We start from the raw sequence: 19,504 nt of genomic DNA on the forward strand, positions 1-19,504 counted from the left end.
GGAATTGGTAAAAATACTGGAATAGTTTCCTTCTCCAGCTCATTTTCCAGATAAGGAAACTGAGGCAAACAGGGTTAAATGACTTGTACATGATCACACAGCTAGTGTCTAAGTTGGATTCGAACTCAAGAAGCTGAGTATTCCTATCTCCAGGACTAGCATTTTATTTATTATGCCACCAACTGACAAAGGACATTGTTGTTTATCCCTCATTTTCCAAGAAGACTATGACATTAGGGAGCTGATGCTAGGACATGTAAATGAATTGGATTTAAGTGAGGGAGAGCTGTGCAAAGTCACCAGCTTCACTTTTTCCTCTGGTACTATTTAGGTACAGTGATAAGATATTGATGAGGACAACTGGATGTAGTTGGAGATGCTGGTCTTTTTAAGCTAAGTTCTTTCCCAGGTCTCAATTTGTTTGAGGTAATGCCCAATCAGTGATTAAGGATAGATAGGAAATGAGGCAGAGAATGACCTCTTTTATCTAATCTTCCTTTTTCTTCTCTTCCCTTCCCTTCCCTTTCTTTTCATTTCTTTCATCTTTCCCTTCCTTTCCCTCTGTCCACACAGGGTATTATATCCTTACCTGTGGGTACTCTGCCCAAAGGAATGTAAATTTTGATCACAGAGATCTCACAAGATAACTTGGCATTTATAGGCTAGGACCATGTCTTAAATGCAAATCACACTGACAAATGGAATAGAAATACAAGGAATGAATCATACAAAATATGGCAAGTATCCTGGACCAAAAGCTCATGGAGGTTGGGAATGGGTTTTACCTAAATTTTGCGTTTCCCATCATCTGGCACATACTGAGCAAAGTGGGAGCTTACCAAGTGTTTGTTGAATTATTGTGGATTGTTAACAATGATAAAATAAAAACCAGGGTGGTATTTATGATACAGTTGAGTCTCTAGTAGTACCCTTGCTTTATAATCTTTAGTTTTATAACACTCTTGTTCTGGGGCTTCTTTAAGAATGGTCTGACCCCCTTAGTTTGTTCTTCGGGGCTTCATGAACAGTTGCTCCTCTGTCTGCTCTGATGAGCATTTGAGACAAATATAAGTAGTTTTCTGTTACAGGTTGGTATAGGTCCTTAGCAGTTTCTCCCCAGCTTTCCATGAATCTACAATGTAGCACTAAGCTTTACAGTGACTTAGTCTCTCCTCCATGTATTTTTGTGTTTCTCTGTTGGGACAGGAGGGACACAAGAAGGCTGGTACTCTCCAATGGCAATTTTGAAAATCACTGCTCCCCATATCTTTGGGGGCATATGTGTGTGTGTGTGTGTATGTGTGTGATCACACAATTGCTGAAGCAATTGTGGTTAAGTGACTTGCCCAGGGTCACATAGCTAGGATGTATTAAGTGTCTGAAATCAAATTTGAACTCAGGTCTTCCTGACTTCAGGGCTGGTACTCTATCCACTGTACCACCTAGCTACCTCAATAATATTTTTGATGTGATGAATTTTCATCAGAGAGTAAATTACGTTGATGGAAAAAACACACACAAAATATGAAATTCATTCAAAAATATTTATAGACATGAATTCATACTAACTTACATAATGTCACAGATTTAGAACTGGATGACCTTATACATTGTCTAATCATAAATCCAGTCATAAGAGACTCTAAAAGCTATTTAATACAACTTCTTCATTTTAAACATAGTATACAACTAGTTCCTCTCTTCCTTCTCACCTCAGGTTAATTTCCAAATTCCCACTTGAATTGCTAGGCAATTTTAGCAATTACTATACATCCCCTCAGGATTCTATCATTGAGTAACCCTGAAGGTCAGTGGGATGTTCCAGTACTATCATTCATGACCTCTTTCTGGTGTGTTTCCCTTTATTATGAATAAGACAACTTTTAAAATGGGTATTTACAAAGCAGATCCAGCTGAAATAGTTGATATTAAAATAATTTTCCTGAAATCCCCTGGTATACTCTTCTACAAATACAATAACAGATCTGTAGGCAGAGTGGACACAAACTTAAAGTATAATGATAATGAGGCATATATGAAGGTAAATTGTATTGCCAAAGGGTAAGCTTCAAAGTCTCTTTTCTTGAGTCCATATTTTTCTGGGGAAACATGGTCTTTGAAGCTGCTTCCTTCCATAGGTAATCAACTTTCTCTGCCTTTTGACTGGATACATTGTTTGTTATTGGTACAGTCTTTGATGACATGGCTAATGATAATGTTTAAGAGAGGAGTTGAAAGAACTATAACACTATCTTTGTTTCCCTCTGGTACAGTCACAAGAGTTTGCTTTCTCAGAGATAATATCAAGCCTGGAAACTGACCATTTTGCTTGTGAACTCATGCATCTGAATTGGTTTACTTTTGTGTAACTGTAGCCATTGCTAATTCTTTTTAACCAACCACAGAATATTTCCTTTTGATTTGATCATCTATTTTTATTCATTGACCAAAGCACTTACTCCTCCCCATTTGATTAACCATTTGTAATCCCCTAATTTAGCTTTTTGATTGATTCAATTGAGAAATCTGGACCTTTCATGTTTTCTTTCAACTTGCTGTGGAAACTATTACCTAAAACACAGATAAAGAAATTGGGGCTAAGGAATATTCAGTAACTTGCCCAAGGTTGTGTATATACATATAACACACACACACACACACACACACACACACAGGATGTGTATGTCAGAGGCTGATTTTAACCCAAATCCTGAGACTCCAGAGACAATGTTTTTTTCAATGTTTTTTCTTGTGAGGCAACTGAGGCTGAAAAAAGGGAAAGTAACAACTAAAGTCATAGTAGAAGAGATAGTATTCAAATTCAGATTCTGTGACCTCAAATATAGTACTTTGGCCCATACACCATGTTGCTGAAGAGGTAGCAAATGAACTCTAGGATGAAAGGGGCTTCAATTGTAGTGAATTAGCCATCCATACCATCCCCCAAGAGAGCAGCAGAATATTTGAAAATAATTGGAGTGGCAGTGTTTGGCAGCTTGCATCTGGGTAACTATAACAGAATGTGGCAAAAGTAATATATAAAATATATGATGACAAAGCCCCAGCAGATGCTATATCTCATTGGCATAGTTCTGAACCTTCAGTAGTCAGGTGGAAATCTTCCATGCCCAGGCTACAGATGTCCCAGTTCCCTTTTCATTGGGTATAGACATTTAATTTGTGATAAACTTATCACACTGGCCTCAATGGAAAAGCTGGATGTTACCCATACTGCAAATTGAATACAGATGGGGTAGAATTAAGATTCCACAAAAGTTTCTTTTTAATGATAAGATAAGCAGGCCAGGACAATCAGAGGGTAAATTTTATTTGTGTTCAAGAATAGAGTCAAAGGTAAAGAGGAGCAATTTAGTAGCCTACTGGCTCCAAGGGAAAGAGGATTATATAGGCTAATACTTCAAAATATGCATCTAGTCCAGTAGAAGCTAAGATGAGAGAAGTCACCAAGTCAAGCTTCAGATTACTTGTCAGTAGTATATACTACTGAGGAAAAAACAATCCATAGAAACAAAGGCTAGAGGGTTTGGAGATAAGTATCTGAGACAGAATTTGAACTCATTTTTTTTTCTGATTTCAATTCTAGTACTCTACTCACTATGCTACCTAGCCATCTCCATCAATAAAAGAAAATTGAAGGATAAAGGAAAAGTATTATAAAAACAAAATTAGAACTGAGTTAAGTTGTGTGACTGTTTATGAGTGGAGTCTGTGTTATTTGAGATCTCTTACAGTTTTATAAATGTATGATTCTTCAATTTAGCTAATCTATATGAGTAAGTAAAATATCCCTCTATCATTTAACTACATTCATAATTTCATTCAAATTCAGTAAACATTTATTAAACTTAAAAAGTTTACATTCTACATTTTGCTGGATACTATGCTGGATTCAAAAATATGCATGAAATGATAAAATCAGTAAAGAATCAAATGAGACATCATGTTTGAAAGTGCTTTAAATATATAAGTATCAAAGAACCATAATTAAATCCCAGTGGGTATTCCTCCCAATAATAATTTGGAAGAATTCTCTATACATACAGCTAGTCTTCAGACAATAGACATGGCTTACTGCCAGACTCACTCATGGAGTATTCCAGTTTGAGAGCACCTGTTAGAACTTTGAGTCCATTGGCAAAAGCCTTTGAGTTCTCAGGGAGGGTTAATATGAGGTACTAGAGTACATCTTTGATAGGATTATGAAAATCCCTTTATAAAAGTAGAATAGTACTTCCTCTATAACTGAAGCAATGAGAGGGTCACATGGTCAGTGTGTATCAGAGGCACAACTTGAACCCAGATCTTCTTGATTTTGAAGCCTGCTACACAGACTCTGGTGGAGATAAGAATAGTAGAGGGAGGGGAAGTATTATAATTCATCATTTGAATCTCCCATGCTGAAATGTAAGAAGCATAGCTGGACAAGGTCTAATTAAGTAGCCAAGAGTTAACAGATCAGGTTATCTGAGATTTATGTCATGTGGCAACTGGGAAATACAGACTCAGAAGATTCAAGGTGAGTTCTTTAAAGAGAATACCAAATTAAGAATGTCAATGTCAGAGTTAGAAGCTTCAGAATAACCATTTCAACCCTAGCACTGGAACTATGAGGTTTAATAACAGTGTATTTGTGTAAATGATATGGCAGTCATTTCATTAATTAATGTACCAGGAAAGGTAATCAAGTTAAAGGTTGTTACTGCATTTATAGAGGACCTGAAGGGAAAGGAGGAGAAAGAAAAAGCATTGATAAATCACTCTAAAAACTTAGTAAATGATAAAGATAGAGATAGACAGATATACTGGCGGAGGAGAAGAGCACAGAGAAGAAGAGAGGAGAGAAGAAGAATGATACACAGAAAGAAAATTAGAAGGAAGAAACAAGAAAGAAAGAAAGAAAGAAAGAAAGAAAGAAAGAGAGAAAGAAAGAGAGAGAGAAAGAAGAAAGAGATGAAGAAAGAAAGAGAAAGATGAAGAAAGAAAGAAAATGAGAAGAAATAAAACAAGAGAAAGAGAAAAAGAAAGAGAAAGAAAGAAAGGAAAGAGAAGGAAAGAAAGAACAAGAAAAAAAGGATAAAAGAAAAGGAAAAGAGAAAAGAAAAGAAAGACAAAGAATGAATGAATGAAAAAGAAAGAAAGAATAAAACAAGAAAGAAAGAAAGCAGGAAAGAAAAAAACAAAAAAGAAAGAAAGAAGGGAGGAAGAGAGGGAGGAAGGAAAGGAGGGAGAGAGGAAAGGAGGAAGAAGGAAGGAAGGAAGGAGAAAAATAGAACCTTAAGACACTCATTCTACTTGAATGTTAACTTAAGCTTTGGGACCTTTAGTGTATTAAATGCACTCTAAGGATCAGAGTGGCTCAGTAGTATTGTGTTTGACCTGGGGAAGAATAAAACTATTAATGTGAGGTAGGAAATAAAAATACATTTTACAAACTTTTTTTCCATCCTAACAAGCCAAGTCTTTCTAAATTTTCTTCAAAAGTCTTTAGAACATTGGGACTCGTGGAATTCCACACATATGCACAAATCTTTTTATGTGGATCATAACTATGTGGAGGCTATCCCCGACATATTAATTAATCAACAAGCATATGGATCTATGTGTATTTATTTTCTTTTTATTTATTCTGCATATGCTTATACAGGGTGAGTGAAAACTCAATGCACTTTGAAGTCATTAAAGCTTATTGTCTAGCTTGTTAGAATGTCAGAAAGATTCTTGAGGTCAGGAACAGTTATTCATTCATTGCATTTGCATCCCTTGTCTAGCACATAGTAAATACTTAATAAATGCTTGTTGTTTCATTGATTGATTTAGCACTTACATATATCAGATACTTTTTATACTCTGGGAGATTCAAAATGCAAAATGGCTTAAAAGAGCTTGCATTCTATTGGATGTCTTAAAACCAATAGAGAGTGACATAGAGTTTTTGAAAGTTTCTTAGTCAGACTTCCAAGTCCCCTACCATGGAGAGTGGTTACAGATATGGTCTTTGCTCTGTGGTCATCAACCACAAATCCTTCTCCATGTCTATCTGGGATGAAAACTGGGGAAAGGAGGAATGCTGCAAAATCTTCTCCCTACCAAATTATTCATTGTTTCATCATTTTCAGTCACGGCTAACTTTTCATGACCCTATTTGAGGTTTTTGTTTGTTTGTTTGTTTTGTTTTGTTTTAGCAAAGTTATTGGAGTGGTTTGCCATTTCCTTTTCCAGCTCATTTTACAGATGAGGAAACTGAAGCAAACAGGATTAAGTGGCTTGCCCAGGTACATAAAACTAGTAACTGTCTTAGTCTGGATTTGAACTTATGAATATGAATCTTTCTGATTCCAAACCCAAGTACTCTAGGCAACTAAGTGGCTCAGTGGATCAAGTACTTGGGTTTAGAATTAGAAAGAGTCATATTCATAAGTTCACATCCAACATTCAAGATCAACTCAACAAATATTTATTATTCTTCTACTATGCATATAGCATTTTCTTAGACATTAGGGAGAAACAAAGTTAGAGAGGATGTGGACTTTGCAATCATAGAATTTATAGTTTAGTAGGAAGCTAAAATACAAAAAGAAGAAGGAATTAGCAGGTAGCAAAGCACAAAGAAAAGAATACTAGTTCTCTTCAAAGGGAAGATTTGAATCCATGTCCTCTGATTTCAGAACCATAGTATGCATAAGAGCATTTGATAATTATAACAGAGAAATATGAAGCAAAATGGTGTCAGTATGATAAGAATAGTATTATTTTTATATGGAAAGGGAGTAGAGACATAGGGGAAATCAAGAAAGGCTTCAGATATGACATCCTAAAATAACTTTGGTGTAGGATGGGAGTAGAAATGGGGTATGTTTATGCATAATATAATTTTAGCACCATTTGTCTACCCATAACCAAATTGACCCTCTTCCTGTCCTTAATATACCATCTCCCTAATTCTGGGTCTTTATGCTGAATATCTCCCATGTCTGAAATATATAACTTCCTCATCTCTATCTCACAGAATTTTTCCATTCCTTCAAAATGAAGCTCAAATACCATTTTCCCCATGAAGCCTTTCCTCTTGCCCTCAATTGTTAGTATCTCCCCTCCTCTACTACCTTGTATTTAACTACTTTGAATGTATTTGTGTTTATTATCTTTATAATATTCTGCGTATAATTACACATACCCTGGTTGTCTCCCCGATTACAATGTATATAAACAGGAAATAAATATTTATTAAGCACTTACTGTATGGCAGGCACTTTGCTAAGCACTGGGGATACTAATAGCAGCAAGAAGAAAGACGACCCCTGCCCTCAAGGGGTTTATAATGGAGAAAATACATGATCAAAGGGAACTAAAAAGCAAGAGGAAAAGGGTAGCCTAGACATATTCTTCCAAAGTTCTTTCACTCTCCAGAGTAAAAATATATCATCATCAGAATGCTGCTATTCTCCAAATGTGGTTCTTAGAAATGAAGGGAAGCCAAGAATTATTAATTATTTAGTTGTTAGTTACTTATAACCTTAATTGAGTCACCAGCAAAATTCCAACCCTGGATTCACAATGGAGAATCAAACATTTGCCTTTCTGACATTCTGCAAGTTCCAAGCAGACTGGGTCCAGCACAGCAGTCAGTCTAATGAGTGATTAATAGCTGAGCTGAGTCTCTGGCACTTTATTTCCTATTCCCTGCTCTACCTCCTCTTTAACACTCTGGTAACTGTCAAAAATGGACCTAGGGATTATAGCTGACAAGGGGTAAATGCCTTCCTGTTGTCCTCCAAAGGTTAAGGTTTACCAGCCTCAGTTGGAAGCTGTGATCTCCAATAACCATTAATCCACTAACCTCCGGTAGAAGTGAACATATTTATGACAGCAGTCACTAAAGGGTGAAATAAAGATTAGTTTTTAGTTAGGAACGCAAAGCTTTTGAGATCAATACCAACCCACTGCTGAAATCAATCTAAAGTTTGGAATTTTTAAGTAAAGATTTACTGGGCTTCTTTGTACAGTTCATTTTCCGGAGGGAGAGAAAGTGAGCTAAGGAATGTAACAGTAATCAGATTGAATAAACAGGAATCAGTTTTCAAACTTACTCCTGTTTTGCACGTAGGAAATGAGGATACAGCAATAAAAAAAAACCCATAATGTGGATTGTAAATTTGTCAATTAATAGGTAAAATCAAAATGTACATTGAGACTTAACACAATAAAATATTAGAAGTTACATTGGCCTATTTGAAAACATAAATAATCAATAGACATTAATAATGAAGTTGTTCGAGCGTTTCCCTATTACTGTGCATATTAAGTGTTTCAATTATTTCTACTTAGTTTGATAGATAAATGTATACCCACATTTTACACAAGCCTTCAAATATAATATAGAATTGTTCTTGAAAACAAAAGCCACTGTTTAGATTAAGGGGGATAAAAATGTGCTGGAAATACATAGCTTATTGTATCCCTCTGCTGTTCGTGTTTGATGCATGTATACAATTTATTATGCAATTTCTTGAGGTTTAACGAAGTAATTGTCTTGTAAACCATAGCTTTAATGATTTTTTTCTCTTTTCTACAAAAGGTCTGTAGATAAGATAGGAAAATGATTGAATAGATGAGTGTCTATTATATCCATTAATGCTCATTATACCTGCATGTTTGCATATGTACTAGGTGATGATTCAAATAATAGCCCAAATTCTAAAATCCCATAAGCTAAATTCACTTTTTTCAAAAGGGTAGATACACAAAATCCCACATATAAAAGCTGCAACTTCAGAAATCATTTCATCTATATGGTAGATTAAAAGAGAATCCTGTATTTGGAGCCAGAGAGCCTACATTCAAATTTCTCCTCTGATGCTTATTTGGGTAGATAAATGCACCTCATATCTACACAATGATCTTGAAAAAGTCATTTTACTTTTTCAGGCATTTGTTTCTTTAGCTGAAGAATGAGAGCACTGGACTAGATACAGAAGGTCCTTTCCAGTTCTAAATCTAGGATCCTACTGGTCACAAATATTGACCATTTGGTGACACCAGGAGACAATTGGATTGTCCTAATCCAATTCCTTACATTAATTGTAAGCTACCTAAAAACGGGGATAGTCTTGCTTCTGTTAGTATCCTAGCATAGTATTTACTAAATATTTTATTTATTTCTTCAATTCCTCTCATAAAAAAGTCTTTTGACAGACCCTGAGATTCCTCAGGCTAGTTTTTACAGTTTTCTTTATGCTTTCAACACAGGCCATTGTTGCTTATTGTCTCTTGAGCATACACAAACAATATTTTAGTAGTCTGAAGAAAGAGAGCATTGGAATTGGGATCAGTAATTTGAAGAAAGGGAGCATGGGATTTGGGATTAGGTTTGAATCTCAGCCCTGCTACTTATTAGGGTAGCTAGGTGCTGTAGTAGATAGAGTGCCAGCCATGGAGTCAGGAAAACCTGAGCCAAAATTTGGCCTCAGATACTTACTAGCTGTGTGATACTGGGAAAGTCCCTTAACTCTGTTTGCTTCAGTGTCTCATCTGTAAAGTGAACTGGAGCAAAAAATGGCAAACTACTCTAGTATCTTTGCCAAGAAAACTCCAAAGGAAATCACGAAGAGTCAGAAATGATTGATCAACTAAACAACAACATGATTTTGAGTAAGTCATTTCCCTTCTTTCTTGGATCTCAGTTTTGCTCAAATGTAAAAGAAGAGAATTAGGTTGGATATGCTCGAAGGTCTTTCTCATCCCTATGTCTTGTGTCTCTGTGAATTGTCACAGCTACCTTGTGACTAACCATATCTTCAGCTTCCAACTCTCAGGAAACCTAAGGTTTTTTCTGCACAATCTTGCAACCTGGAATTAGGAAGTCATACCTTAGATCAACAGGCAAGGCAAATCCTCAGGATTCCTCGCTTTAGGCAGAGCTTCCTGGAATTGACCTGTGGTGCATTGGTGAATGTCTCATATATTATTAGGAAGGACAGAAGCAAACTTTTATCTGGACACTGTGGTTCTGGAACAACATCAAGATGCTGAAATTAGCACAGAAGATATTGGGAAAATATACCAATGCCTTCTCAGTTAGTCCAAAATATGAGGAGCACAGTACTGTCACTTCTTCCTGAAAAGAGAAGTGACTGTCATCCCACTAGCTAAAATCATCTAAAAATATATTGGGGTTAAGGAGCAGGTTAGAGACATTTTGTACTGCTTTTTAAACTGATTGCTTAAGTTTTCACTGTGAACATTTACATCTCAGAAATTGAGAAATGCTACAAATTGTGTTTTGATTTACCATTTTGTTCATTATCTATACTAAAGAAAGTGATGGGGAAAATGACAATATGAGGATTAAATTTTAAAGTGCCTTGTATGTACATGCTTTTACTTTTTAGAAAGCTGGTTATTAAATATAGGCAGCACATCACTATTGTAGTCCTTTATTCAGCACTACAATAAATTAAATCTCTGTTAATTCACCCATCTTGAAAATATCATAGAAAAAAGAGCTCTGGATTGGGACACAGAAAAGAGCTGAGTTCGAATCCCACTTCCAATATTTGTTAGTTGTATGAATATGGGTAAGACAACAAAATCTCTCTGAGTCTCTAATACTTTTTGTGTGAAATAGAAATAACAATATCTTCATTTGTGTCACATGGTTATTGTGAAATTTAAATGGGACAGTGTATGTGAAGTACTTTATATACTTTAAATGTCAATTATTAATAATGGAGGTACTCTTTTTTTCTCTATACTTTTATCTCTAGTGCCTAACACATAGTAAGCACTTAACATACATAGAAAGAAATCCCTTATAGATAGATATAAATAGATAGATTGATTGATTGAAAGAAATCCCTCAGAGCTAAATGTTCATCCATTTCCTTACTAATATACAGATTTATGGTGGCTCAATGGATAGAATGCACTGCCTAGAGTCAGATTTATCTTTCTGAGTTCAAATCTGGCCTCAGGTACTTATTAGCTATGTTTATCATGGACAAGTAACTTAACCCTGTTTGCCTCAGTTTCTTCATCTGTAAAATGAGCTGGAAAAGGAAATGGCAAACTACTCCAGTATCTTTGTCAAGAAACCCCAAATAGAGTCACAGGAAGTCAAACTTGATTAAAAAGACTAAACAACAAAAAGCATATGCAATGTGTCAGTGATTTCTACCCAGCTTTTCCTTGGTACATACCCTGTGCAGGCATAAGCTACTTATTATATAGATAACCAAAAAATTTCCCAGTCTCCTCTCTGCCCTCTATTTTCATAGAAAGGATAATTATCTAATGAAAAGAAACATCAGCAACCTGAGGAGATTACATTACTGATGCTGCCGGTTATATTTGCTATTTTAATTTAAAAACTTTCTTACTGCTTGCCTTATTTCTTTTAGGCTAAGGCTCATGTTTATGAGGCCTTGTGGCTCTGAACTCATGCTAGCTTACATGGTTAGCTTTATATCCAGTTCTTGGAAGCAGTGGGCTGGACTAAATGACCCTTGAGGTGTCTTCCAGCTCAGTAAATCTCTGAGTTTCTAATTAAGCAAATGCTAATTTCTGTGATGTCTGTAGATAAATTAATATGTGTCTTTATAACATAGCTATATATTCATAGTCATCTATTGTCTTTAATCAATTATGCTAACAGGATTTTTTCATATGCACCAAGGGCAGTATATAGCCCTAAGCATGATAGATAGCATTTATACAGAAATGGACTGAGTTTCCGTTATTAACCTTGTTTTCAATAGTCACGACTAGAGGCAGAATGTGCTTTTATTTCTTTTTTAAACCAAATCTCATTGCACTTGCTTATAAAGCCTAGGATTCAACAAGGAGAAATGGAAGCTTATTATTTGAAGTGATTAAGAGAGCAACTTCTTTAATACATTAAAAGATCTTTGAGTCCATCCATATGGAAACTCCTTCCACTGACGCCTTACCCATATGTGACTTTGTAGACTATCTCCATGAGTCATTGTGGCCAAAACCAGTTCTTCACTAGGTGGCCCACACTTTGACCATGCAACTTTCTATGAACCTTAACCAAGTTGACCATAAACAGTAGACATATAATCCATTATGAGACCCATACTCATACTCAAGTCTTTCCAGCTTCCCAGAGCTAGCTTCCATTTATGTATTTAGTGCTTTATGATTTCAGAATGTGACCTCCATATCACTTTGATAGACCTTGCTATTTGCAAGCTGCTGGCATGAATAGTTAGCATTTATATAATGCTTTAAGGTTTGCAAAGTGTTTCACATATGCAGTCCCATTCTATCTGCATATTGACACTATGAGGTAGCAGCTATTATTATACTCATTTTTCAGATGAAGAAATAGAAAATGAGAGAAATAAAGTGATAAAGAGATAAAAGTGGCAAATGTCTGAGGTTGGGTTTGAACTCCAAACTTCCTGTCTTCTGGTTCAATATTCTATTATGGCACTTAATTACCCTATTATGAATCTCTATGGCTCCATGCTTGGCAAGAATCTCAGACTACCAGTTCTGTGGTAAAAGACAGGACCACTTGCATAATAGTACTTCTAGGTTTGGGTGGAATTACAAAACGCTTTGTAGATTCACAGCAATAGCCCACAATGCTCATATCTTTCAGTTATTCCAATTTCATTGATATATGCAAAGTTGTAACAAGGAAGAGGAAAGTGAGATACTTGCCCTGAGAGTGCAGAGCTGAGGCATGCAAAAACAGATTTAAAATATGCATCTGCTATCCCAAGCACAGAGCACACCATGCCAGTAGGACAGAGGGTGCACAGTTTGATATCTTTCCCTCAGGGGCAAAATGGTGCAAGCTCCATGTATAGATCTGTTCTGAGGCAAAATCAACATCCAAAGAGTCATAGAAATCTATAACTTAGGAGTAATCTTGGAGACCATCTAATCCATGTTATACTAAACAGAAATCTTTTCTACAAAGTTCTCCAGAGGCAATTTTTCAATTTTTCTCCCATTGATTTGGAACTCACTATTACCAAACAAACCCATTCCATTTTTAGATAGTTCTATTTGTTAGGAGATTTTCCTTTTTATCAGCCTAATCTTGTCTCTTTGAAATGTCCACTATTGTTCTTTGTTTTTTCCTTTGGTACCAAGTCTGGTTGAAATACAGTGAGACAGATAGCTTGTACCCCTTCAGTTTTGTTTTCCAGGATAAAAATCTCTAGTTCTTTAAATCATAGTTTCTAGTCTTTTCACTATCCACCTGGTTCGCCTGCCCCTGAATTTTCTTCAGTTTATTTTGTTCTTACTATAATGTAGTACCCAGATCTAAACACAGAATTCCAGATGTAGTCTGATCATCTGGACACCTGGTTCTATTCATGTAGTTTAGGTTTCAATCAGCTTTTGGGGAGAAGGAGAATTTCTGTTACACTGTTGACTCATAATCTATTTTTTTAAAAGATCTTTTTCATGCAACTGCTGTCTAGCCACATCTGTGTCAGTGAATTTTAATAATGACCATGACTTTCAGTTGAACCGAATTGTCATGGTCCATCCACACAGCAATATAGTTAAAACAATCCTTAGGTCTCAGACACTTACAAGACAAGCTGACTCTGCTCCTTCTACCTAAGCATCAAGATTGCAGAATGGCTTGTAGAAATGAGAAAGTTCTCGTATTTTACAGTTTAGTTTGGAGTCTATAGTTTGGATTATCCCCTAAGATTCTGGATCTAAATTCTGAAGCTCATATAACTTAGGGGCAACAGTCCAAAGGAGAAGAACCAGGCTGGTGAGAGAGAGCTCATCCCATAAGAATCTCAGTTGACAGTACTGACTGAGAATGTTAGACTAGAGAGGAGAAGATTTGGAGGAAATATAGAATCGTTGTCTTCAAATACAAGAAAGATTGGTATGTGGAAGAGGTATTAGATTTATTCTTCTTGGCTTCAGAAAATAGAACAGAGTTATAGATGGATGTTCCAAAGAGATCATTTTAGGCTCAGTTAAATTTCCTAACAGCTATCTTAAAGTAGCATGGACTATTTTAGCAGATAGTGCCAATTCCTCTACTCCCCAAACCCCCTGGCACTGAAAATCTTCAAGCAAAGGCTATATGACCCTTTGAGAGTATGTTTTATTGGGCATTAATTTTCAGGATTGTATTGGACTAAATAGCTTCTGAGGTCTCTTCCAATTCTCATATTCTTTAATTAATTCATCCCTTTGATGTCTAATAATTTTCCTTTCATTTTTTGTTTTAATCTTCTTTGTATTAGTATTTTATTTTTATATTGCCTCATTTTGTATCATCTCCATTTCCAAATATGTTCTTTCTCTTTCCCCTAACTAGTAAACCATTCTTATAACAAAGATTTTTTTTTAAAAAAGGGAAGAAGCAATTTATTAAAATCAACTGAGATTTCAATTGGGGTTTAAAGTATATGTAATGTTTGATACACATAATCCCCTACCAAAATGCAGATGTTATTAAATTTCATTTTCTTAGTTCTTCTTTGAAACTAACTTTGCTATTATCATTACTGTTTTCACTTTTATGCTTTTTTATTCTTTATGTGTACAACATTTAAGTGATTGTGCATAATGTTTTCTGATTCTACCTATTTCACTTCATAACATGTCTTCCCCAAGGTCTTCAGATCAATACTTTATTATAGGACATTAAAATTCAAATACATTTAAATAACACAATATATTTAGCCATTCCACTCCATTCTAATTTAATTAGGCATTATTTTGGTATGTCCCATTGATGAAAATCTACTTTTTTCCCATAATTCATTACAACTTCCAAAAGTGTACTGTAAATACTTTCTGATATATAAGCACCTAATACTTTTGGAGATATCCCAGGAGCCATGTTCTTTAGAAGTCAGGTCATGGAGGGGGAGGCTTTCTAATGTTATTATTTTCCAGGCGTTTTGGATAATTTCAGAAGAAATGTTATTTGTAAATGAGGAAGCCCTGCTTAATAATTTGATTGTCTTTTATCATTTGCATAATTCAAATAGAATTGGTGGATCTAAAATTTGTTACCTCTTTCTCCCTTCTCCAATGATTAGAAAATGGGAAGAGAACAAAATCAAAGTGGCATGATCAAGGACTTTAACCAAACTGAGATGATAATAAACACCATCATACACTGATACTGTACAGTATCTATATATTAGAGTAAGCAGCATTGAGTATTTTTGGAATTGACAACCCTGAAATCACAGGATCACAAATAAACAATATTATCATTTAAAACAGAATGTCTTAAACTTTATCTACTCATGACCTCTTTTTGCTCAAGAAGTATTTATATAGAGATATATAAAATAGGTATACAAATCAAATATTTCCCAATAATAAATCATAATTTCATGATCCCCACATTCAGTTATGAGATACTATATGGGTGACCCTGGATCACCCTTGCTTAACCTCAGTTTTCTAATTTGTAAAATAATAACAATAATCTTGCACTACCCCAAAGGGTTTTTGTGAGAAAATTGTAAAACCTGATGAATGAGAGTGACAATTATATTTTCTGAGGTTTCTTCCAGAAGCAAGATTTTATAAATTGTAGAGAATCTATGACATTTACATTCCACCAAATATCTTGAATTGGTCTGGCAAAAACAATGAAAGCACCATTGCAGGTTAATTGATTCTATAGGAACAATGTAATAACTTAACACAAAAAAAAATTGGTCTTTACAGAGACCTGACACCCTAATATGGAAGCCAGGGAGGATTCTATAATGAGACAGATCACAGGGACATAAAAAGAAACCCAAGGTTTAAAAATATGAAAAGTCAAATCATTAAGGATAAGTCTTAGATCTCTGCTTGTGGCTAGCAATGGATGGAAGTTCACCAGAGAAAAGAGGAAAGAGACTAAATAACTTATAAATATGTGGGTAATTGACCAATTTGAAACTGATGATTTGAGGAGAATTGGTATTTCACTGACCTGGACTGAGCCAGACACTTTCAGAGAGTGAATGGAGGAATTCAAGAATTCAATGATATATTAGAAGTGGATGGGGAAAAGATAACTATACCTTAAAAATACCCAAACCTCCCATTTAAGCCTTAGCTAAAATCATGCCTAACTAGAGTCTGGATTCTTTTGAAAGCTCTCATCCATATCTTAGCAAAGAATAATCCATCTCCTAGCATGATGCAGCAGAGCCCTAGTGTCACTTATAGAAGGGAAAGGTGATTGATTATAAGAGAAGATTGTGGACTATGGAGTTTAGAATGTTTTCTCTAAGATAACGTTGGAGTAGGAGAATAGTTGGACATTGACTTTGAACTGACTCATCTAAGGGTGCAAAAAATATTTCCAACTATGCCTGAAGCTAAAGAATAAAGACCAAAGTCCTGTTCTGGGTCCTGGGATTATGCTGGTGAGAAGAGCCCAGCAACTTTCTAGCAAGTTTCCAGATTGAAGTGCATTTTGATTTAGTGATTAGAAACTGAATCACAGACTGTGGACAATTCCCAGGGATGAAATTCTTCAGGTCATATCCTTTTCTGAAATATAGGATTGACTAGGACATGGAAAAGTTAATTTTCCTTTGGACACAAAGCTAATAGGTGTCAGAGACAGGACTTTGCAGCAAGGTTTTCCTAGCTCTGAGGCTAGCTCCCAAACTCCTACTCCACCCATACTATCACATATCCAGCTTAATCAAAGACAATTTTATAGGAGGTATACCTATTTCCACTTTAATTCTCACAGGCCACCCAGTGGCCATTGGATAGCAGTGACTACCGGAAATAAGGTCAGACTGTATTAAGATGCTTTGGTCTGCTTTTTTCCTTCCATTATGAATCTGATTAATCACAATCATTGTGATTTCAGGAAGTCATCCAAGGAATCCTGTTGACTGTATTAATATTAGTCTCCAAAAGCCTTCTTCTCCTAGGTGGGGCAGGGAAATGAGTGCAGAGTTACAAAGGATTCACTATAATCAAGAAACAATATGAGGTTGAAGTCCCTAGTTAAGCCAATATCCTGGTGAGCTATATGTGCACTGGGTACTGGTCCCCTCCTCCAGATGTTGGGGAATCCTATTTGTTGATTAGTTACTGAGAAGATAATAGTTCAGCGTTGTAGCTAATAGAGCTCTCTTTGCCAACAAGACAAAACTGTACATTCTAAGGGGAGCCCTCTTAAACAGCATTCTGAAAATTGCTACTGAAAATCGCTGTATTTTATGCCTGCTTTGGATTGCTTGCTTCTGTCCTGTGAGAGAGGTCAGTGTATTCTACAGCCTTTTACAATTTATAGCAATACAGGTCATTATTGTGCACTTGTGCGCTTTTCCTTATATTTTCCAGAAATGCAATCCTATTTCCAAATGCTTTAAAAAATTTTAAGTCAAGTATAATGTATGAGTTTTTAATATATTATATGAAATATTGCCTTTGGGCAATCATTAGAAATATAAAAATTTCAAATTTGTTGCTTTCTAAATTAAATAATGTATATGTTAATTAAAGCATTATAGTTTAATTTGTTTATTAAAAGGATTTATAAGATGCTATGGGAATTTTGAAATGTATATATACCTACATTTGTAATTTATGCATGTATACATATATAATATATACATTTACATATATGCATAAATTTGCATATATACATCTATACAGTATATGATTATATATAATAGATACATATATTCATAGGTAAATAGATTGATGAAGGACAGAGGGAAAGAGAGAGAAAGAGAAGAGGTAGGAAAAGAGAAACAGAGAAACAGAGAGAGAGAGAGAGAGAGAGAGAGAGATGATCCTTGGGAAACCTTTCTCTCCCTTCAGAGATATAGAATTTAATATCAATAGTACACATATTACAGGTTTGTAATGGCACTGATAACAGTTCTAAGAAATGGGGCCCTTTATGATCTAGCCACATTAATGATCTGTGCATCATACAGTAGGAGTGTTTTATACACTTCCTTTGGGAGCTTTTGGATTCTTTTAACTACTGTTAGAAAGAGAAGGAAATTAATACATGTAAAACTGTGCCAAAGTATTCTTACAGGTGTGATTTAAGCCCCCCAAGGAAATTCAAGTTTAGTGAATCAATCAGGCTTTAACTTGACCCATATGTCACTATATTGCTACAAAGATACTCTAAATCTTTGCTGATCTCAATATGACATATTCAGAAATCATAGACTTTTTGGAGCTAGAAGTGATAACCCCAGAAAACATTTAGTTCACTCCCTACCTATAGTATGAATTCTCTTCAAATATGACTCACAACTTTCATTCAATCAGAAGATTTGCAATTGATGGTAAATTTACTTTCTCTTGGGGTTATTTATATACATATCCAGTTCTAATTGTTAGGAGGTTGTTGTTGTTTTATTTTGTTTTCACCTCTCAGCCTTGTATTTTTACAAATATTCATGTTATTTAACACTTAAAATTCTTTTTTCTCTATCTAGTATATCTTATTTTCAATAAAGAAACAATATTAATAGAATTTAGGTTTTCATTTTCACATTCATTTGCTTACTTACAGCAGCTCACTTTAAAAAAAAATCAAAATAATTTATATCCAGAAAGTTATATGCAAAACTTAGTTCCTTTTCTCTTCTTTTTTTTTCCAGCTCAGTAACACTTAAGATTTCTCCAAATTCAGAGCCTCTCCTGTTTTGAGAAGTATATTTATACTCCTCAGAATTTAAAAAGTATACAAAAATATTATGAAATATAAAATTGTACTCTACAATAATAACAGTATCAGGAAAGGGAGGCATGTAACAGAGGGAAGACAGAGAGGATAAGGAAACAAGAGAGGGGCAAAGAAATTAAGCAGAACTGAGGACAAGAGAGGCAGAGAATGGGGAAATGATCATATGTATGTTAACATCATTAAACCTGTGGGTAATAAAAGAAAAAAATTACACCACAAAAATAAGGGGGCAAAACAGAATGTTAATATGGGAAAGAGATCAAAAGCTGTAGTTCAAATGGAGCAAAAGCTTTTGTATATCTTGGTACACTGGAGGTGGTGAACAAGCAAACGTACAGACAATCTCATGATTATGAAATTTAATTCAAACAACCCGATAGCCATAGAAAAGCCTAATATTATAAGAGAAAGCATCAGTATACAAACAGTATAATTACAAAAAACCATGGAAAACTAGTTTCACCCAAGAAAAAATATCTAAGTCAAGGAAGCATTGTCTTGCTCTTGAAAAGTTGTAAAATATAATAAGTACTTTTCAATGATAATTGAAATCAGAAGACATAATTCTTATTGCAACTTATATTCCTCCCCTCAGCTTCTGTCCAGGAAGTATATAAATTTTTTTGATGTATATAAAAATAAGGCATATCTCCACGTTTGGTTCATAGCATTTTTTTTTTAAAAAACACAGCAATTGTTAAAAAACCATCGATTGAATTATATTGTCAGATGAGAGAGTTGTTTTCACAATGGAACCAAGAATGCTAGAAGCATTTGTGGATGTTC

This window comes from Sarcophilus harrisii, chromosome 1 (assembly GCF_902635505.1).
Source record: "Sarcophilus harrisii chromosome 1, mSarHar1.11, whole genome shotgun sequence".
NCBI classification, from domain to species: domain Eukaryota; kingdom Metazoa; phylum Chordata; class Mammalia; order Dasyuromorphia; family Dasyuridae; genus Sarcophilus; species Sarcophilus harrisii.